Source organism: Apteryx mantelli, chromosome 9 (genome assembly GCF_036417845.1).
Source record: "Apteryx mantelli isolate bAptMan1 chromosome 9, bAptMan1.hap1, whole genome shotgun sequence".
NCBI classification, from domain to species: Eukaryota; Metazoa; Chordata; class Aves; order Apterygiformes; family Apterygidae; genus Apteryx; species Apteryx mantelli.
The window spans coordinates 16,299,016-16,317,180 of NC_089986.1; the positions used below are offsets into that span (position 1 = coordinate 16,299,016).

The 18,165-nt window shown below is 37.9% G+C and overlaps 1 protein-coding gene across 6 annotated transcripts in view; it reads left to right on the forward strand.

The window, feature by feature from the left end:
- The window catches only part of DLG1 (discs large MAGUK scaffold protein 1), a 176,774-nt gene that overhangs the window by 60,236 nt on the left and 98,373 nt on the right, over positions 1–18,165 (forward strand). The window lies entirely within an intron of this gene.

An 18,165-nucleotide genomic window follows, 5' to 3' on the forward strand; every position in this document is an offset into this window, starting at 1 on the left:
TCAGCAGACACATCTACTTCTATTTTTACAGAACCATTCCTTTGTAAAATGCACTTTGCAGACATTAAGGCTTTTGACTTAGTTCCATACAGTATTCTGGCAAAAAATGTGCAACCAGTAAAGCACTCGGATAACGAATCTAGGTAACGGAAAGGTCTCAGATGCTGTTAGGATCAAGCACTGTTGTTACTGTTAGTTGCATTTTGGGGTTTCTAGAAGGATCTTGTATAATTAGTTCCAAATTTGGTTCTAGCAAATATTTCACTCAAGGACCTATAGGGAAAATGTAGTGAACTAAATGTAAAATATCTCTTCAGCAACAAAGCAAGCAGAATATTGGGCTGTGTCCTAAAAACCAGAAACCTCAAGACAGATTTAAAAATTCAGTGGACAAACAGAGTGTGAGGTTTCTGGGGTTGTGGCAGGCAGGTCTCGTGATGCCGGGACCTATGGACCAAAAATGGTGAGCGGGAGCAGGAGCTGCGACACGCCTCCGCACAGCCCCTGCAAGGCGGCCACCCGAATACTGCGTCGGGGTCTGGAGCCTGCACCTCAAGAGGCCGTCAGAAATTGGGAGCACGCGCTGAAGCTTCAAATGGTTTTCCTGCAGTGAAACTTGGAACTTGGGCGCTCTGATGAAGTTGGGATGGGAGGGACTTTTCAGTGTGTTTGGGTTTCCACAGCGGGGAGGTTTTTTGTTGATTGAATTAGTAAGGAAATGTTGCTCAGTCATTTTCTAAATTATACTAACGTGTGTGCCAAACTAAATATTGTGTTTTCTGTAATGCTTCTGGATCTGTTTAGCTTGTTTTGAGGAAAAAGTGAAGAAATGATTTGATAGTGATCAGTGTTTGGGTTTTAAAAGGATAACCTTGTTCATGGTAGGGCTGCACTTTGTTTTTGGCATGAATTGTTGGTGTGTGGTAGTATTCCTTGTGACCCAAATTGGCAGTGTAATGTGCAAGTGCCACAATATTTTAAGAAAAAGTTGTTTTGAACTTAGTAAGATTTTTCAGAAGATTTTGATTATAAAGAAAAAACTTTCTGAATGTACTAGCTCTTTATAATTGACTTGTAAGTCCTCTGTAGAGGAACAGACTGGGTGGTTGTGTTCAGTGATCTTTGTTCCAGCTTTCCTAGGATTTTAAAAATGCTTGTGTTGGTATTGAACACCCTGAAGGTGTTGTTTTGTTTGTTTTTGGTTTTTAAATGTATAGCCTTACAAGTATTGAGAAAGAAACCTGTGTGTTTCTGTAGTCCTTAAGGAAGCACAGAGGACAAGAGCTGAGTTCTTTAAGCCCTTGTGAATAAACTTTTTTTTTTGGGGGGGGGGGGCTATGCTTACTTCTTGAAGAGTCTTGTAAGAAAACTAAGCAAACTTTTCATTTTGAGAGTAACTAGGATTTCAACTTTGTGTTGCTTACGAATATGGACGCACTTGTTATGTTTGATTTGCTCAGTGTATTGCATTCAAAAAGTAGTATATTCAGTTTTCTGTGTGCAACCATTAGAAATAAATCCTTTACCTCTGCATTTTGGGGACTTGGGCTAAACTCTATTTATTTACAAGCTTTTCCTAATTCTTAACACAGTTGGCCTTACATTTCAGAAGGCATAAAGGGAGCAAAAAGGTAAAGTATAAAACTGTTTGTAATGAGTGTTCAAGTATAATGCACATCGCAATGCAGAAACCAGTACAAATTAAAAAAAGGTTATGCGAGACAGAAGATCTGTTTCCATTGGGGCTATGTAGACATTATTTCACTGTATAAAGTACTTAAGACTGTGCAAAGGGAATAGGGCTCTAATTACCTTGGTTTCTTTCCAGCTGCCTGTGTCTTAAGGGAGACCAAACTACTCAAGTAGTTTGACTTTCTATTTCAGATCATTTTTGCCAATAGTCAACTGCAATAATATAGAAGTGCGGATACAATATTGGTAATATTAACATTCTGTGGAAGATAACTTTTATTCCTTATCTCTGTTCCACAGTGGGAGTGGTCTTTTGTGCTTGATAAGATTGTCCGTTCAAGGCTCCCAGGCAGACTCCCACAAGCAAGCAAGGCTTGTGGCCAGATCATTTATATGGGACCCTTAACTATCCACTATCATTAAGTGGCTTCCACCCACTGTAACTTTCTGGTAAAGAGACTGATGGAAAACCCAGGGCAGTTCTGCAGAAGTATATATGAGTGATTGTCCTCTTCATCCCTCTGCTCAGGTGTGATCATCTCCAAATTGAAGATGTCAGTTTTCTTGGGGTGTGCTGAGTATACAACTTTGCAGCACTGTTCTGGAAGAAAGAAACAGCATATCCCATTTAAATTACACTGGAAGTTTAGTTAAGTAGAATGTAGCTATAATAACATTTTAAAAGGCTTCACTGTATTTTGTAAAAAAAATACTTTGGAACTTGACCCTCGAGGAAGATTACTATTATCATTCTCTAAAGTATAATAACTAGAAAATCGCCACTTAATAGGAAAGAATGTGTATAAGAGCAGTGTTACTGTGCAACTCTTATATGACCATTAATATCATACAACTGAGTTGGCTTTTTTTTTTCAGGAGACTGCTGTCTTCAGTTATTTCAAAGATATACATAGTACAGCTGGAATTTGAGCTTTGCTCATCTGAAAACCAGGGCAGATGCTGTTCACCAGTATATTGTGAAGCTTTGAATTCTGATGTAAGGTTGGCTGCTGTCTTAATCCTGTCCTGGAGAAATTAATCTCTGTATGTACGACTTCCCTAAAAATAGGGGTCAGTGGAGCCTTGAGGTTTGGAGCGAGGTTTGAATGCGTAGTTTCATAGTCCCTGGGAGTCTTCATGGGACCTTTCAGACTACAATGCCTTTCAGCTCACGAAGTTTCTTTCTGCTCAGGGAATAGTTTGCTGAAGTTATTGGAATAATTGCAGTTAGAAATCGGACCTGAATATGTCAGAGACACCCAAGGTTCCTGTAGTATGCTTAGCGTAGCTGGTGCTCTCCTTTTTGGCCTAATAATCTGCAAGAGATGTTCATAGTTTTGGCATAGCATATGTTGAAGATATATTTAGCAATAATAGCTCTGAGTTAAGAGAGCTCTGCATAATTTATATGGTAGGTTGGCTTGTTGCACCGTGTTCTGTGGACCAGGTCTTGACTAATAGACAAGATCTTGATTAGCTATATTCACTAGCAAATTTCCATAAGGAAACCAGGTGTAATAGAGGACATTAAAAAAGTCTTAGTAAAATACACAAAAGTGCTCATTACAGTGATAAAATAATGCATGTTTTTAATGGGAAGATTGTTTTGTAAAACATCAACACTAAATGCACCTGAAACTTCAGATGCAGAGTGTTATTAGTTTAAGAACATGTAGTTAAATGCAGACACTGTTTTATGATCATATGCAGCTTTTTTAGAAGTGCTGCAGAGGGCAGTAGAATCAGCTTTTCTGATTTTCTTATAGAAGTTTTCTACAGTGTAGAACAATAATGCAGAATATGGGTGGACTTCATGAAGACCTGAGATGCCTCTTATTACCTAGTCTACGTTTTGTCCTTAGGAGAAAAGCATTGCAATTTCATACAACTTAAATCAGCTTTTGCAACTTGCTTGGACTGTTGCATGGTTTTCAAAGGGCAGCTTTCAGTTACTAAGATGACAAATGCATATCCCTAATTTTTAGGGGATGAACGTGTAACTACATTACTATTTATCAAATGTTCTAGATTAAGTACCATAGTAACTCAGGGTGGTTTATCCTCTTGACAGAGGGTAAGAATTGTATAACTTGGATGTCTCAAAATCAGAGAAGTAAATCTCACCTGGGAGAGTCCTTGTCCTCTGCTCCCTATTTAACATTGTCATGTGAAGCACTTCTCCATCCAGTAAGACTTTTTTGAATGTTTAATGGGAGGGAATAATGAGCAGGTAGTGAAAATAGTGAAGCTTCAAATCCTTCATAGATACTTTGTTCCAAACATTTTGAAGAATGTTTTCAGGCAGGCAGGTTGCTCGTTGCAGCTTTTTAGTGTTTCAAAATTTCTTGTAGAAACTTGCAATCATAATACGAGGTGCCCTGAGTTACTAGGAAACAACATAGGACTGAGTTGAATAGACTTTAGTGTAATGGCCAGCAGTGCAGTATTTACAAGACTGACCACTAGATGGTGATGTGAGAAAAGGATTTGTCACTCCAGTTGTAAAATTGAATTGAACTTTGCTATCATACCTTGAGATTGACGTTTTTCAATTTAGCATTTGTTTTCATTAAATAGCTCCAACTGAGTGAAATCTTTTGTAGATATGATACCATATAAATTCTTAAACTGTGAAGTGGAAGTTGAAATTTCCTATCAACCTAACAAGCTTGGAGTAAAAGATTATTGCGTGGTTTTAAAATGACAGGTCATGCTAATCCACTGATGTAATATGATGAAAAAGATCTATCTTAAATTGCAGTGCACTTCATTTAAAATATTTTCCCTTTCATGCACAGGTTGCTTTGTTTGTTATTCCATATTATGATGTAGCATGGCAATTCAATATTGAATAAGTTTAGAGCCTATTTGGGGTTATTATGTGTTTCCTTGTGTATTAATGTTGTTATTTGGGGCTATTATGTTTACTTTCACTTGTAATACAGAAGCTTCATTTTAAAGAAAAAATGTAATAGTATATAAACTACTGTGTTAGTGTATTCTGTACTGGAAAGATACAGCATGACTAGTGTGATAAAGGTTAATCTTTATCCTGTGAGATAAAGATGCTCTCTAATAAACTCATAATATTACAATATTCATCATAGTTCCATTATACAAATGTTTCCTATTCAAAATTTGCATAAGCCTGTTTCTTGGAGAATTTTCCAAGCAGTTGGTAAGTTTATAAATGATAGTATATGGTTGCCTGCAGTAACAGGAGGCTGGACTTGCTGATCCAGAGAACTCCCTTTAGCTCTCTTTTCTTCAATCAAATCTTTCTCACAGCTATGTCTCTTGAATTTTTCACCATAACACCAATCTTTAAAGGGTCTGAGAAGAATGTTTGCGTTTGGTTTATTCCTTACACAGCATACATTAACAGCTGAACATATGTATTCTGGTTGGAGCATTTGTATGGGCTTTATTAGACTCATAAGGTATCTAGATATTGCTTGTTCATGATTTACAATAAAAATCGAAGGACTGACTGAATAGGAGAGCACAGCCATAAGAAACTTAAAACATACTACATTTGGCATCTTTAGAATAGCCTTGTACAAGCATCACTGCAGTAGCATAGTTGGTATGCTACTTCCAGGAATTGTGAGAAGTGGTTAATTTTGAATGCAAACATTTTAAAGTTGTGACTACATAATTGTTGGCTCTGTACACGTTATGAAACAAAGTCAACTACTTTGCTCTTCTGTGATTCAGCAAATACATGTATATTCAGCGAAATGATCGTCATTGTACAAGTGACTCCTACTGGGAAAAGGCAATATAGAGCAGCGCAGACAGCTCCATGATTGACCGTTTTCATTACCAGCTACCTGCTTGATCTCATTCAAAGACCAGTTATTCTCTTGAGCACTATTATATTCTGCCAGAGTACTTGGGCTTCAGATAAAACAGTAAAAATCCTTACTTCCTATAGCAAAGATTTTTTTTTAATGTTTTAGACTCTTAAGATGTAGACTAATGCTGCTTGCTAATTTAAAGCACAGCACTGGAAGTTTTTGTAGTGGTTATGTAAATTTATTTCAGTAAAGAGAAACTATGTCTTCATAATATTCTGGCAGTAAATGCAACTGAGTTGATGCTTTCCTATGTTTGAATAATGAAGTATTTCAAACTAAGGTGAAATACTGTCCCCCGTTGAGCTAGAAGACAGTTTTGCCCCAAAATTTTAATTACAGAAATTTTAATTACAGAATCCCCTTCCTAGGGGAAACATCTGCTACCAGGTCCTAAACTCCTCTGATAATGAGCTGAGTAGCTTTAGACCTGCAACTTTGCTCCATGTCAGTGTCCTCTGCTTTATCTTTGCCCAGCAGTGTCGGGTTTAGGACAATTTAAACTTAGTCAGGTGCCATTGCATAGGAATAAAAACGGTCTTAATCAAAATCATCTCCTAATCAGATACAGCAAGTTGCCCCCTACAGTTGCTCATTAAATGAGCTTCTGTTCCGTTTTACGCCCTTGTTCCTTGCAACCCTAGAGAATTTAGTGTTTCAACTAGCTTTCCTATCTGCAAGACCCTTGTATTTCCATGTTAGCCCTGGCCAATCTGTAGAGTGGTAGCTTCTCCTTTTTCTTCTGTGCTGAATCGTGTGTGTGTGCTGGGAGAGAGTGTTTAAAAAACTGTCACAGGTTACTGAACACAGAACTGCCTCCGTTGGCTCTACAAGTGTCTGAACTACAGATTGCTGGGGCCGGGGGTGGTATGCTGAGGAAGGATTACTCTATGATTATGCTATTAGCCAGTATGAGACAGTAGGCTAGACGGGCATTTCACTTGACCTGGTGCAGTGACTATGTCCTTGCTAGGTAGGAAACATGCTCTTTAGCCTTATTTCCTCTTCCTTAGAAGTGGCAGCCCCTGTTTTTGTTTCATACTTTGAAATGGTGTGTACATTACCTTTTGGGAATCACTATTCTAAATACTAATTTTCCAGTCATATATATCGGTGGTATCCAAACCTATGTGACAAGTGTTGCAGTCTGTCTTCCTGGTGTATCAGTCCTGTTGGCTACATGCACTGTAGTCTTATTCTTTTGTGGAATAAATGTCCTGTGCCCACCAAATGGATGCCTGCTTTTTTCACATGTTTAGACATCTTTGGAAAAGTAGCTGAAAGTAGACTGTCCTTTTCAGGATAGTTCATCTGGCCTCTGGTCCTCTTTCCTGACTCTGCCCTAGACATGTGTTTTAGGGCTAGATCAAGTCTTCTGGAAGAAGTATAGTGCTCCCAGGTGTCATCTCGTGCATCTGTGTCATTATTTGATTGGAAGAGATGATGCCTGGAAGTGGGCTGCCTTCACTAGAACTGCTCACCTCGTTTGCTTCCTGCACATAGTACATCAGCTGGTGCGAGTGTGAATCCTGTTTACATGCTAAATGGATAGAAATGCAGTTAGAGCACCATTGGAATTAAATATAGTTGAAGGAAGCTTACCCTGACACAATTTTACACAGAGATCCAATAACAGTACTTTAAGAACAAAAAGGAAAAAATGACCAGCATGTTCTAGAGCTCTATAGTTTAGTTTTAAATTGTTTTGAAGTAAATTTAATTTTAGAATGCAGATATAAAAAAAAAAATCTCCAGAGTCTAATGATATTTCTCCTTAATTTTTTTTTAACTGAACTCAAATATGAAAATTCTTATTTATTAGTGCTACAATGCTGTATAAGAGTCTGCTTAAACTGACTGTGGTATCACAGGAAGAAATGTCAAGATGGTACCCCTTCTTAAAAAAAAGGGGGGGGGGAGAGAAAACGTGGTGAAACTATTCTAAAGAGTAGAATCGGCAAATACACGATAAAGTACTGATGAGGAGGCAACGTAAGCTTTGTAGAAAAGTTATGCCCCACAAGTCTATTTGAGCATGTACGTAGAGATTATCTTGTTGATGCAGGATTCTGGGTTTTCTCATGTGTACATAATGGAATCCTCAAAAAAGCCCTTAGAGAAATTAAGCTGTCACAGAATAAGGAAAAGAAGTTTTGATGGTTAATTGGTTTAAAAAAAAAAAAGAACAAAAAAGGGGAAGCAAATGGTGAGAAAAAGAAGTCAGTCATCATGATGGATGGAGGTTACCAGAAGGATATTGGAAGAAACTGTGTTCTCATTTCATCTCAGGGGAATGAGAGCTCAGGGTTATAATAGATTAATGGAAAATCATCTGAGTGCTCAAAGGCAAATGGAATACAGGGAATGTCTGGAGATGCAATAGGGAACAGAAGTGCAATATTGTATCATTATAGAAATCTGCACTGTTCCCACATCTCAAAGATTGTGCATAGTTCCTTATCTCAGAAGGTATATCAAGTTAGAAACGGTTCATAGAAGAGGAATTAAGAGTGGTTAGAGACCTGGAGTAGCTACTGTACAGCGAAATATCTATCAGTCTGACTGTTCAGTTTGGGAAAGAACTGAGTCAGATGGCAATAAAACTTAAGTCATGGTGAGTAAAATTATGAAGATCACTAGGGAATGATTATTTCGTATATTCAGAAATATAACTTAGTAGGTGATAGTGTTCTTATAGCCCCTAAACGCAATGTTCTACATTCAACCTCTGACTCTGAAAATCCTTTAGCCACTGATAGCCTCTTGGTTTCTGAATATGCCAAGAAGGTATCGCAACACGTTCCCTGTCTCTTCTACCCTTTCTCTTCAGCTGGAAGGGCCTTTGTATAAATCCTTTCCATTAATCTATATGGGAAATAACTGCTTACATATATGTGCATATACGTACATGTGCAATGTGCTTCCTTTAATGCAAAAGAACCATCTATCTCTGCGATCTTGAATCTTGTTCTAATAATATTAATAGCTTCCCTTCTTTCTCTCCCCTCATCCCAAAACTCTCACCCAAATGTCTGTATAATTTGTGTTAAAGTAGACCTCTCTGTTCATTAGGAGAGCAGAGAAGCTCTGTGTACTGGTGGTCACTGTTCTTGGTTTGGGGAACTACAAAGGCACATTCAAGGTGGGCCGGCAGCCAAAGGGATTGCAACTTTCCACCTGCCCTGATACATTTTCCTACTTGTATTATTTCCTACATCCTGTTGTCTACCTGCTCAGAGGAGAAGATTCCCATGAAGATGTTCCCATGAAGATGCTCTTTCCATTTAGGAATTGGAAGGTTGGTTGACATGTATTTGTCGGCTGCAAGAAAGTTTCAATCTGTTATCTTTACCTAAACAAAAACCTTTCTAAAACTATATTACATCTTCAGCAGGAAGTCAGTCCTCCGGAGTTAAGGACACTATATAGGAGAATAGTGAAAACTGTAAAGAAGAACTTGAAGTTTTATATGCATCATCACAAATATTCATTTTTGGGCTAGCATCATCTTTGGTGTCTGCTCTTGGGAGGAGGTGCTCTGCAATTTGTGATTAAAATGTCTCACCCAAGTTCTTGATAGGTTACTGCTTTTACAGTTCCTATGAATGAGGAATATACAAATATGTGAAGAGTTGTCAGTTTGCATCTTATATTAAGCAGTAGTTGATCAAATCTGGCCTTTCTCAGTATGGATCTGCTCAACAAGCTCTTATCAGCAGAGCCAAAAATACCCTGTAACAGATGGAATGTGGATTAATGCTAACGTTGAAACTTAAGATACACTAATCAACATCAAGTCATCTTAGCAACTGGTTATACTCTTCATTTCCCCTGAATTCTCAGTGAGGTTCATTTTGACGCATTAATAAAATCTAAAGAAACTTGCATTAAACATAGGATGTTTGTGTCAGTCTGGCATGCCAAAAAGATGGGCAGGAGATTCATGAACAGCATACGGAAGACCAGGCACTTCCGTCTGCACTGCTTGGTAAGTCATCTGAGGTAGAATGTGAATGCTTTTCAGTTAACTTTTATGTTTAATATTTCTGCTAGAAATGCATCTTTCTAGAATAATTGTGCTGGTGTATTTGTTTTGAAACTAGAATACTTACTTTTATTGACTGTGTACACTGGGTTTGATCTGGGACAATCTTTTCAGTCCTGTCTCAATTAAATGCTGAGACAGGCTTTCTACCATATCTTAGCAGAAAGGGTTAATGGTTTCTTTTGCCTCAGTGCCCAGTTGAGTAGTGTACTCCTGGACTTTGGCTTAGAGTACTTGAGGCATAGTATTGAATAGGCTTGTTAACAAGACTTAAATCTGTTATGCCAGTAAATATTTATTAAACATAGCTTTCTGAAGTGTTTATAAAGAAAACATGAATGTATATCTACATTTCTGGAGTGTCTTTTCCTGCCTCGAAAGTTATTGTTTTGTAGCCCTCTATTTGAGCATTTAAATTTAGTTGTGGACATTTCTTTTGTCTTTACCTTTTGAAATAAAAGCTAAGTGACACCAAAAATAAGTCCCTGCCTGTGTTTAGGTTGTTCTTGAATCTTCTATATAAAGTCTATATTTTATCTGATACTCTGTTTGGCAGGATATTAATATAAATTACGTAAGATATTTTTTAAATGTTTCAGGCTCTTTAAAAATTAATTTAAACTTGTTCTGGCAAGCTGATAATATGAATTGGCTCAAGTACAAAATCAGAACAGCTTTATTCCAAGTACTTGAAATTAATCTTTTAAGTATAGTAATCATAGTGGTTACCTTATCCACTATTTAAGTGGTTGCAGGACAAAAGGTGCTGTTCTACGTCCACTACAAATGCAGATGTGTCTTTTGGTCTTTACCAGCTCAGACTGAAAGATTAGGGTTAAAATTTTATTAAGCCATAGAAAGGTATGTGTACTGGTCTAGAAACCTTAATTTTTTTTTAACTGCAAATTCTTAATTCTTTCCTCAGATTAATTTTGGGGGGTTTTATTGTTTTGTTTTTTAAATTAATTCAAGGTGCCAAATATAGAGAGGGAATGAAGGAAGCTCTCAGCTCCTTTTAAAGTTGGCTCAGATACTCTGAGCCTTTTTATTCTGTTTCCTGCCTCTAGAAGTAGCTGTTCACAGACACAAGTTCAGCTCCCACCTCTGTACCCATGAGTCTTGGATTCGTCCTCTTTTTCTGGATTTTTCTCTTTCTGTCCAAACAGAAATACTGCTTTCTCTGATTTCTACTTGTTAGCTACTTGACCCTCAGTTGAAAAGCTATTTGACCAAAACAAGCCCTTACTTTTACTCCCACCCATCTTTTTTTTTAACTGCAGTAGTCGGATGCTGTATCATGCTGCAGTTATGCCGTGCCTCTGTCTTCAGGCTGCTTTGTCTAGAACATGTAAAAACCTGGATTTGTCCCATCTCCACACTCAAAACCCTGTAGTACAGGCCCTCATTTTGCTCCTTCTACAAACCACTGCAGCTGCATCTTCTTAGGCAGCAGCAAGCACTACTGTTAACACCCCTACGAAGCGTACAGGCCAAGAGCTCTCCTGTGTCCCCGGTGAGATTACCTAATGCTGCCTTTCCAGCCTCTTATGGATTTTTCTCTCCATTGCATCAAAAAATAAGAAGTTGTCTTGGCTTTGTCCATACCCGCTTTTTCTGAAGCGCTGATACCTGAGGTGTCTTTGTCTGGTGCTCCAGTTCATTGCTGGGGTGGGTGGGAATCACCCTGGAAAGAAACTGCCTTAACAGCAGAGTTTTCCTGTCTGACTTTGACCGTAACTTCCATGGGGTAGCACATAGGTTAGGAACTGTGTAGCTCATTTAATTTAAAAATTGTCCTGGGGTTTCCAGTGTTCAAGTGTAGGGGGAGGTGGGAGAGGAATCTGTACGTTGTTGTTTACCTCTTCTGTGACTGTTGACAACAGAAATCTTGAAGAAAAACGGTTTCTTCCGGAATGTCAAAATGTCAAATTTGTAATTCCTACTAAAGATAGGGATTGTGCTTTTTCCCCCTATACCAATATAATTACATGCAGGGATGAAATCCCAATGTTACAAATCCCTACATTATTTAAAAAAAAAAACCTATCCTTTTAAATGGACTATTGTGTCAAGTATGTTCCAGACATTTCTGTACCTCCATAACCTTCCTTATGAACATAGCTCTGAGGGCTCTGTACAAGTCGGACTTAGTTTAATTTAGTGATTTACACTGATTAGCTTCTGTATTTTGTCAATATTAATCAGGTCAGTCTGAAAGATGCCTTCCAAGTATCTCAACGTGTTATTCTGTTAAGGTGTACTAGTGACTAAAAGTAAATGGTGCATTGATTTTTTTACTACCACAGTTGTAAATTAATGTCCCTGTTCTTTTTGCTTGTACTGTAATGTAAGCCTTCTGTAAAGATTTGTTAGGCAGAAGAGTGTATTGCACCAAAAAAGGTATGTGGGGAAATCTGATAATTTCCCCTAAATTGCACATCATGAATCAGTGGGTTTGTAGGATGGTATGGTAACTTGTGGCACCATTGTAAGCCGTTGTCGGGATTCATCTGCCTGCCTTAATCATCCTAGGATTTTTCTTCCTTCTCTTAAAAAAAATGCTGTGTGATTATGACTGTTAAAGCATTTTGTATAGAACTATACCAGGGACTGTTTTGATAATTTTGTATTGGATTTCGGGAGGAAACCCTCGGTGTTTACCTGACTTTACCTGGCTCACTTTAATGTGAGCTGGAGATTTTTTTTCTTTAAGTAGGTGTCTATAAAAATGTGAATGGTGAATTATGTAAGATAACTTGAATTCTAAATCATCTTTTAGATAATCACTCCCTGAGACTTCTCTTATTCCTGCAAAGAGAGCAAGAAAAATCCACGTCTAAGCAGTAATATTCTTGTAATTTGCATTGGGAGTCAAAGTATTTTTATGGAAAATTCATTAATAAATATTAGAAAAATGCTCAGTTTGGGTTTTTTTAAAGATTTTTTTTACCAATCCATGCACTTTTGAGAAATACTGTTGGGTCACATTAAAAATGCATATTGTTTTCATATCATGCTTCTTAAAGTGTTCACAGAACTAATCTTGGAAATAAATGTTATGATCATGTCACGTTAGTCATAGGGTTAGGACAGCAGAGCAGAGACTGTTAGTGTTTAATTTTAATTTCCTTAATCTTCTTGCTGAATCAAAAAACCACTAGAATCCACCGATATGCAGCATAAAATGACTGCTCTGTGTTACAGAGGCTATCTTCCCTCCCTCCATAGTTGTCTTGTGTTATGAGGAGGGAAAGCAAAAAAGAAAAAAGGAAAAAACACAGCAAACAAACCTTTTTTTTTTTTTTGAATATTGTTTCTGAACGTCATGCCAAGGTCTTTTTGTTCAGGGGAACGTTCTCACAGCTACAGAATCGGTGAACGAGGGCAGTTGCACTGCGTGCATCCCTGTTTTGTTTCGTTCACGTTTATAATTTATGTAAGCAGTGAAAAGACGCTATTGGATCTTACTACAGGCAGTGACTAAAACTTGTTAATTTGTGATCCATGCTTTCTCCACCCAGTAGCCGTTATCAGGCAGCACCATCCTCGAGTTCTGCGTTTGTAACACTGTAGTTTACCTGCTTCCCAGTTTCTCTTAAATATCTGTTATCAGCTAGGAAGAGAAGACAAGCTTTCGATGCTGTGCGTTCTGAAAAAGGGAAAACAAGAAGCGGTTGCTTGCTTTTTATAATTAGTATTACCATAACGAGCATCCTCTTGGGCAATTGCAGGTAGAGAGAGGATGTAGGTGGTGGAAAAGCTTGGAGGAAAAATAGCATCAGCTGTCAAGAATTTTGTTTTCCTGCTTTGCAAATGATGCTGCTGTAATTCTATCTGCATTTTTTTTCTGATCATTCACCACTCGGCAGCTGGTAGGGAAGTAAGACTGCCTGGCAACCACCTGCAGAGCTGCAGAGATGAATTACATTTTCGGAAATAACACACTCCTCTATTCTCGCGCCAGTCGAGGAAATACTAGCTCAAGCCATAGTTCTGTAGGCCCGAAGCATAAGCAGTGGGCAAAGAAGGGCTCGACGGATGAGTTACGAAGCGAGCCTTCCCGCTGGCAACAGATAGTTGCATTTTTCACTCGGAGACGTGGTTTCATTGACTGTATTTCTGTTGCTGCCAGCTCCACCCAGGTAATGTGTCACTTGGTGAAGTTATTGTGTCTGCATGTTTTCTGGTGACTTGCTAGTCAGAAATAGCTGTCTGGTTATGAATGCCTGCTCCCGTGTCATCTCCGATCTGTGAATGGGTTTTCTCTTTGCCAGCTTTCATTTTCAGATTTCTCAGAGCTCAGTATAATTTTTAGTAGGAATGCATGAAAATGAAAACACTTGAAAGGGATGTGGCTTTTTAAAGTTATTTTGCAAGTGGTGGGCTTCTGACAAATTCAGTCATGAGGTATTTTAATGATACTGAAAAATATAGTTTGCATTCTACTGTTTAACCCCATGAGGGGAGTAAAGTAGTTATTACACCTATGAATTTGATACTTCTTAAAATGACAGTTCAAATAAAGACCAAATATTTCTTGGTTAAGGAATTGTATTTAAAGGATTAAACAATTTAAAGTCTTAAAGTATCTAGCACACAAATTCTAATCTGTATCAGTTTTCTGTTTTGTTTTTTTTTTTGTGGATTTTTTTTTGGCTGCAAGCAATCTATAAATAACACTAAGGAATGCCTTTCTTACATATAGAATATACATTTAATATTACAGTCTGTACAGTACAGTCTATAAGACAGACATTACATTTTGCAATTTTATTGTAAATCTATTATGCTCTTTTTATTTTTATTAATCATTATTGAAAATCAAACCTACCTTTTCTCCTTCTACCTGAAGTATGTAGATTTGGGGAAGGTTCTGAAGAACGAGGATGTTAAGAGGAGTTTAAACTGACCAATGTTGTTAGCAGATGAATGTCTTGGTGATTAATGCAACAAAGAAGGATACATGGAAGAAAGCAGAGGCATCAGAATTCTTTAAGAATTTATGATTACATTTGTTTTGCTTGTTGTCAAACTAAATTCATCTTTAGCCAATATAACAACTTTCTTGATGTACAGTACTCCATTTTTAATCTGAGTACTGCAGAAAATTGTAAAAAGAAAAAATGTTTACAGAAATGGTGGTAACATTAAAATATTCCTAGGTCTGCTGTATTGCTCACTGTTTCAAAGATGATAAACAGGCACTTCCTTTGGAAGTCTGCTTATTGATATCTGATTTTTTTTGTTTGTAAATTTAGAATAAATGATGAATAGGAGGTCCTTTTAGAGAGGGTTTTTTCAGTTACTTATTGTCATAATTTACATGACTAGAAGAGAGATCCTGTAGTTTCTGTAATGAGCCACTGTGCAGATATAAGTTGCATTAAGTAGATATAGCAGCTTTTAAGTTAGGGTGTGGGGTGTGTGCTTTTTTTTTTTTGTCAAAAGATACAGTAATAGGTCTCTGAATAAATATTGTAGCTGTACTTATCTGTTAATGCTTGAACATGTAATACTGGAACACACGAAGTCATGGCTAGTCAGTCAGGACTAGAAACTTGCTGGTAAATGTAATAGTAAATAGCCCTCTTCTGAATGTGGGCTGGACCAGATAAGCATCCTGAGGTCCCTTCAAACCTAATCTGTACTTCTGTGAATATCCCATTGTTCACTTTATTTTTCTGCTGCTGTAGAAAAGAGTTTACCTCTGTCAAAGTTGGCCAAAATTTTTCTGTTGTCTGATGGTCCTTGTATTAAAAAAACTGCTTACATATGTTTGTGGCCAAAAGGAGGGGAAAAAACATGTAATGTTTTGAAATGGTTGTAAAAGCTTAATGGGCATATTCAGATGTAGTGCACTGAAAACATAAGAGCCTTTTGAAGCCTTTTCCTCTGAAAAGATGCCGTACTGTCTCCCTACCTTACCCACCCATTGCAGCTGCGCTAACCTCAGGGCGATAGAGGCAGACATTTCAAAAGCGCTCTTTATAGTGAAATTTTGTTTTCAGTTCTCTTCAGTTTTTGTTCTGTGATGCAGCAGTCTGAAAATTCTTGACAACTTGCATTTGTTCATCTAAGATGTATCCCCAGCACTCAAATATAACCCAGCTCTATCAGCTTTGCAGAATCCAAATAATAAACGGTGGCTCGTGTAGTGATGTGCTTCTCCAGCCTTGTCGCTTAAGATTACTGCTTACAGTGGTGGGCTTTCTATATACATACTGCTGTGTGTTAAGATTTTTAATGTATGCAAAACCAAACTGATGGTTTTTAAAATACTGGTCTTTTGCTTCCCTTGGTACGCTGTGAGTTCCCTGTGGGATTCTGCTGTATAGCGCCCATTTTGGCTGTCCCTTTATTTCCTTGGCTTTCTGGGGTGGGACCGTGATACCTGCATATTTCCCCTGTACTAACAATAAAAGGGAAATGATGCCTGGAAATTGGGCCGCATGCCCCTTCCCTGCCTTGGGACTTGCGGCACGTCACCATCTCCCCAGCAAGGTGGAAAGCAGACCTTTGCTACAGAAGGGACTTGGGATTTTGGGAAGAGCATCGACTGAGCAGGGGTCCCCAACCCAGCAGAGGCAAGGAGGAGGCTGGTGAGAGATAACACAGCACTGCTTTGCACTGAAGGTAGCATTAGGTTTATGCCCAAAGACTGCATGTGTTTTGCCTATGCCTTGTGGCAGGGAGCACTAGTGAGGAGCGAAAGGATACTATAACAAGCCACAGCACCCTGAAAACTAGTAATTCATTTCCAAATGTTAAAGTTGCCTTATTTTGCAAGTATCACCCCTTTTTTAATGTTATTAGCAGATTCAATGTTATATATTATTCAATGTATGAGCAGATTCAATAATATCATGTATCACATTCAAATAGTGGAAATGAATGGTGTGAACTGATACAAGCAACAACAAAGCAGGCGTTGTAAAGCCCTGCTTATCTACAGCCCCGGCCAAGGTCTCCAGGGCGCCGTGCGAGGCACTCGAGGTGCTTGTATTGATCTGTAGACTCTGTAGTACTAACAAGGAGTTCAGTGATCAGACGTTGTACGTGCTGCACGGCAAACACAGTCTGTCCGTAGCCCAGCTGCGAATGCCGCTGGGTTATCAGCCGCTCCGCTTGTGGTGGTGAGCTGCTGTAGAGGTACCTGCGTCTTACTGCCCCGGGAACCACCCGTCTCCTTTATGCAACTGGGGAGGCTGATTGAACATTCGCAGGCATTTGACTTTGTTTCTTCCTCCATCCTTCTGCGTTCCCTGAGATTAGGACTTAGTTATTCAGTGAGAAGAATTAGGGAATTCATTTAGAAGCTGGTCTTTTGATTTTTGTCACCAAATTAATTATTTTTTAATAAAAGCCCCATCTGTGGCATAAAATGGAACATAATGATAAAAACAAACATACAACATATTGATGCTGTTGCAAGTGTGGATAGCTAAGCCATGAGCTTAGTTAAGATTTCATTATGCAAATGAAAAATATCAGATATTTTTAAGTGTTGTCCTAGCCAGAGGCATGTGAATCACATCAACAAAGATAACTATATCCACGGCAATTCTTTTCTCCTCTAAAGTCTTCCCTGAGCTCTGAAAAGCATCTCCTCTTGACAGTGAACACAAGTACTGTGTCTTGGCATGTGCTTCGGCTGCAGGTAGTGTTTGGCCCATGTTGTACTTCAAACTCAAACCATGATTTATTTGAAACTCGCATGGCATTAAAGCCGTTCTAACAGCAATGCATTTATGGTATTGTTGAAAGGTAACATCATAGTGTAATGTGCTTCTGGCATTTGATACTGAAAAATCATTTAGCTCTTTGAATATGCTGTCCTGATTCCTACTTCTCATTTCTATGAATCTGTATAAGTATGTTTTAGGAAAAGAAAAAAAATGAATGGGCAGAAAACCCTTCTTAATTCCTTTCATCTTTTCACTAATTTCTTTTGTATATATATCGAAAAGCTGAACATTGGCTTTCAGAGCTTTTCAAATCGCTTCTGCCAATTGTTTGAGCTCAGCCACTTCTCTTCTTTGGATCTCTTCCTTTTAAAGTCCAGATAAAATTTTTCATGTGTACCATTGCTCCCAGAATATTGCTTGGAAAAAGTAAATTCACTGTCATACTATGAACACAGTTCCAATATGTATAAGTTGTATGTAATCAGACAACAAAACAGAGGTTTTGCAAAGCGCATTTAAGTGATAATAATTGAAATGAGCAGGTTATTACCCTGCCCCTTTTTAATGAAAGTTCTATGGTTCAGGAATTGCAAAAGTTAATTTCTTACAGTGATATTCACCATCCTTTCTATGTTCTTGATATGCTTTACAATGTTTTTATAGTTTTAGATATACAGACCATGAAACATGCTAAGAATATATGAGGTAAGAAAAGATAAAATAGATAATTCTGGTGTAGTTATGTGGTTTAAACAAGCAAAAATTTTAAAAAAGGTAAAACTTCATATAAAACATGGAACTTGCTGTGGGAAGATACTACAACTAAAAGTTAAGTAGAAGTTAAGCAGATTTGCTAGCAGTGTAAGTATTAAATAACTTAGTTGAG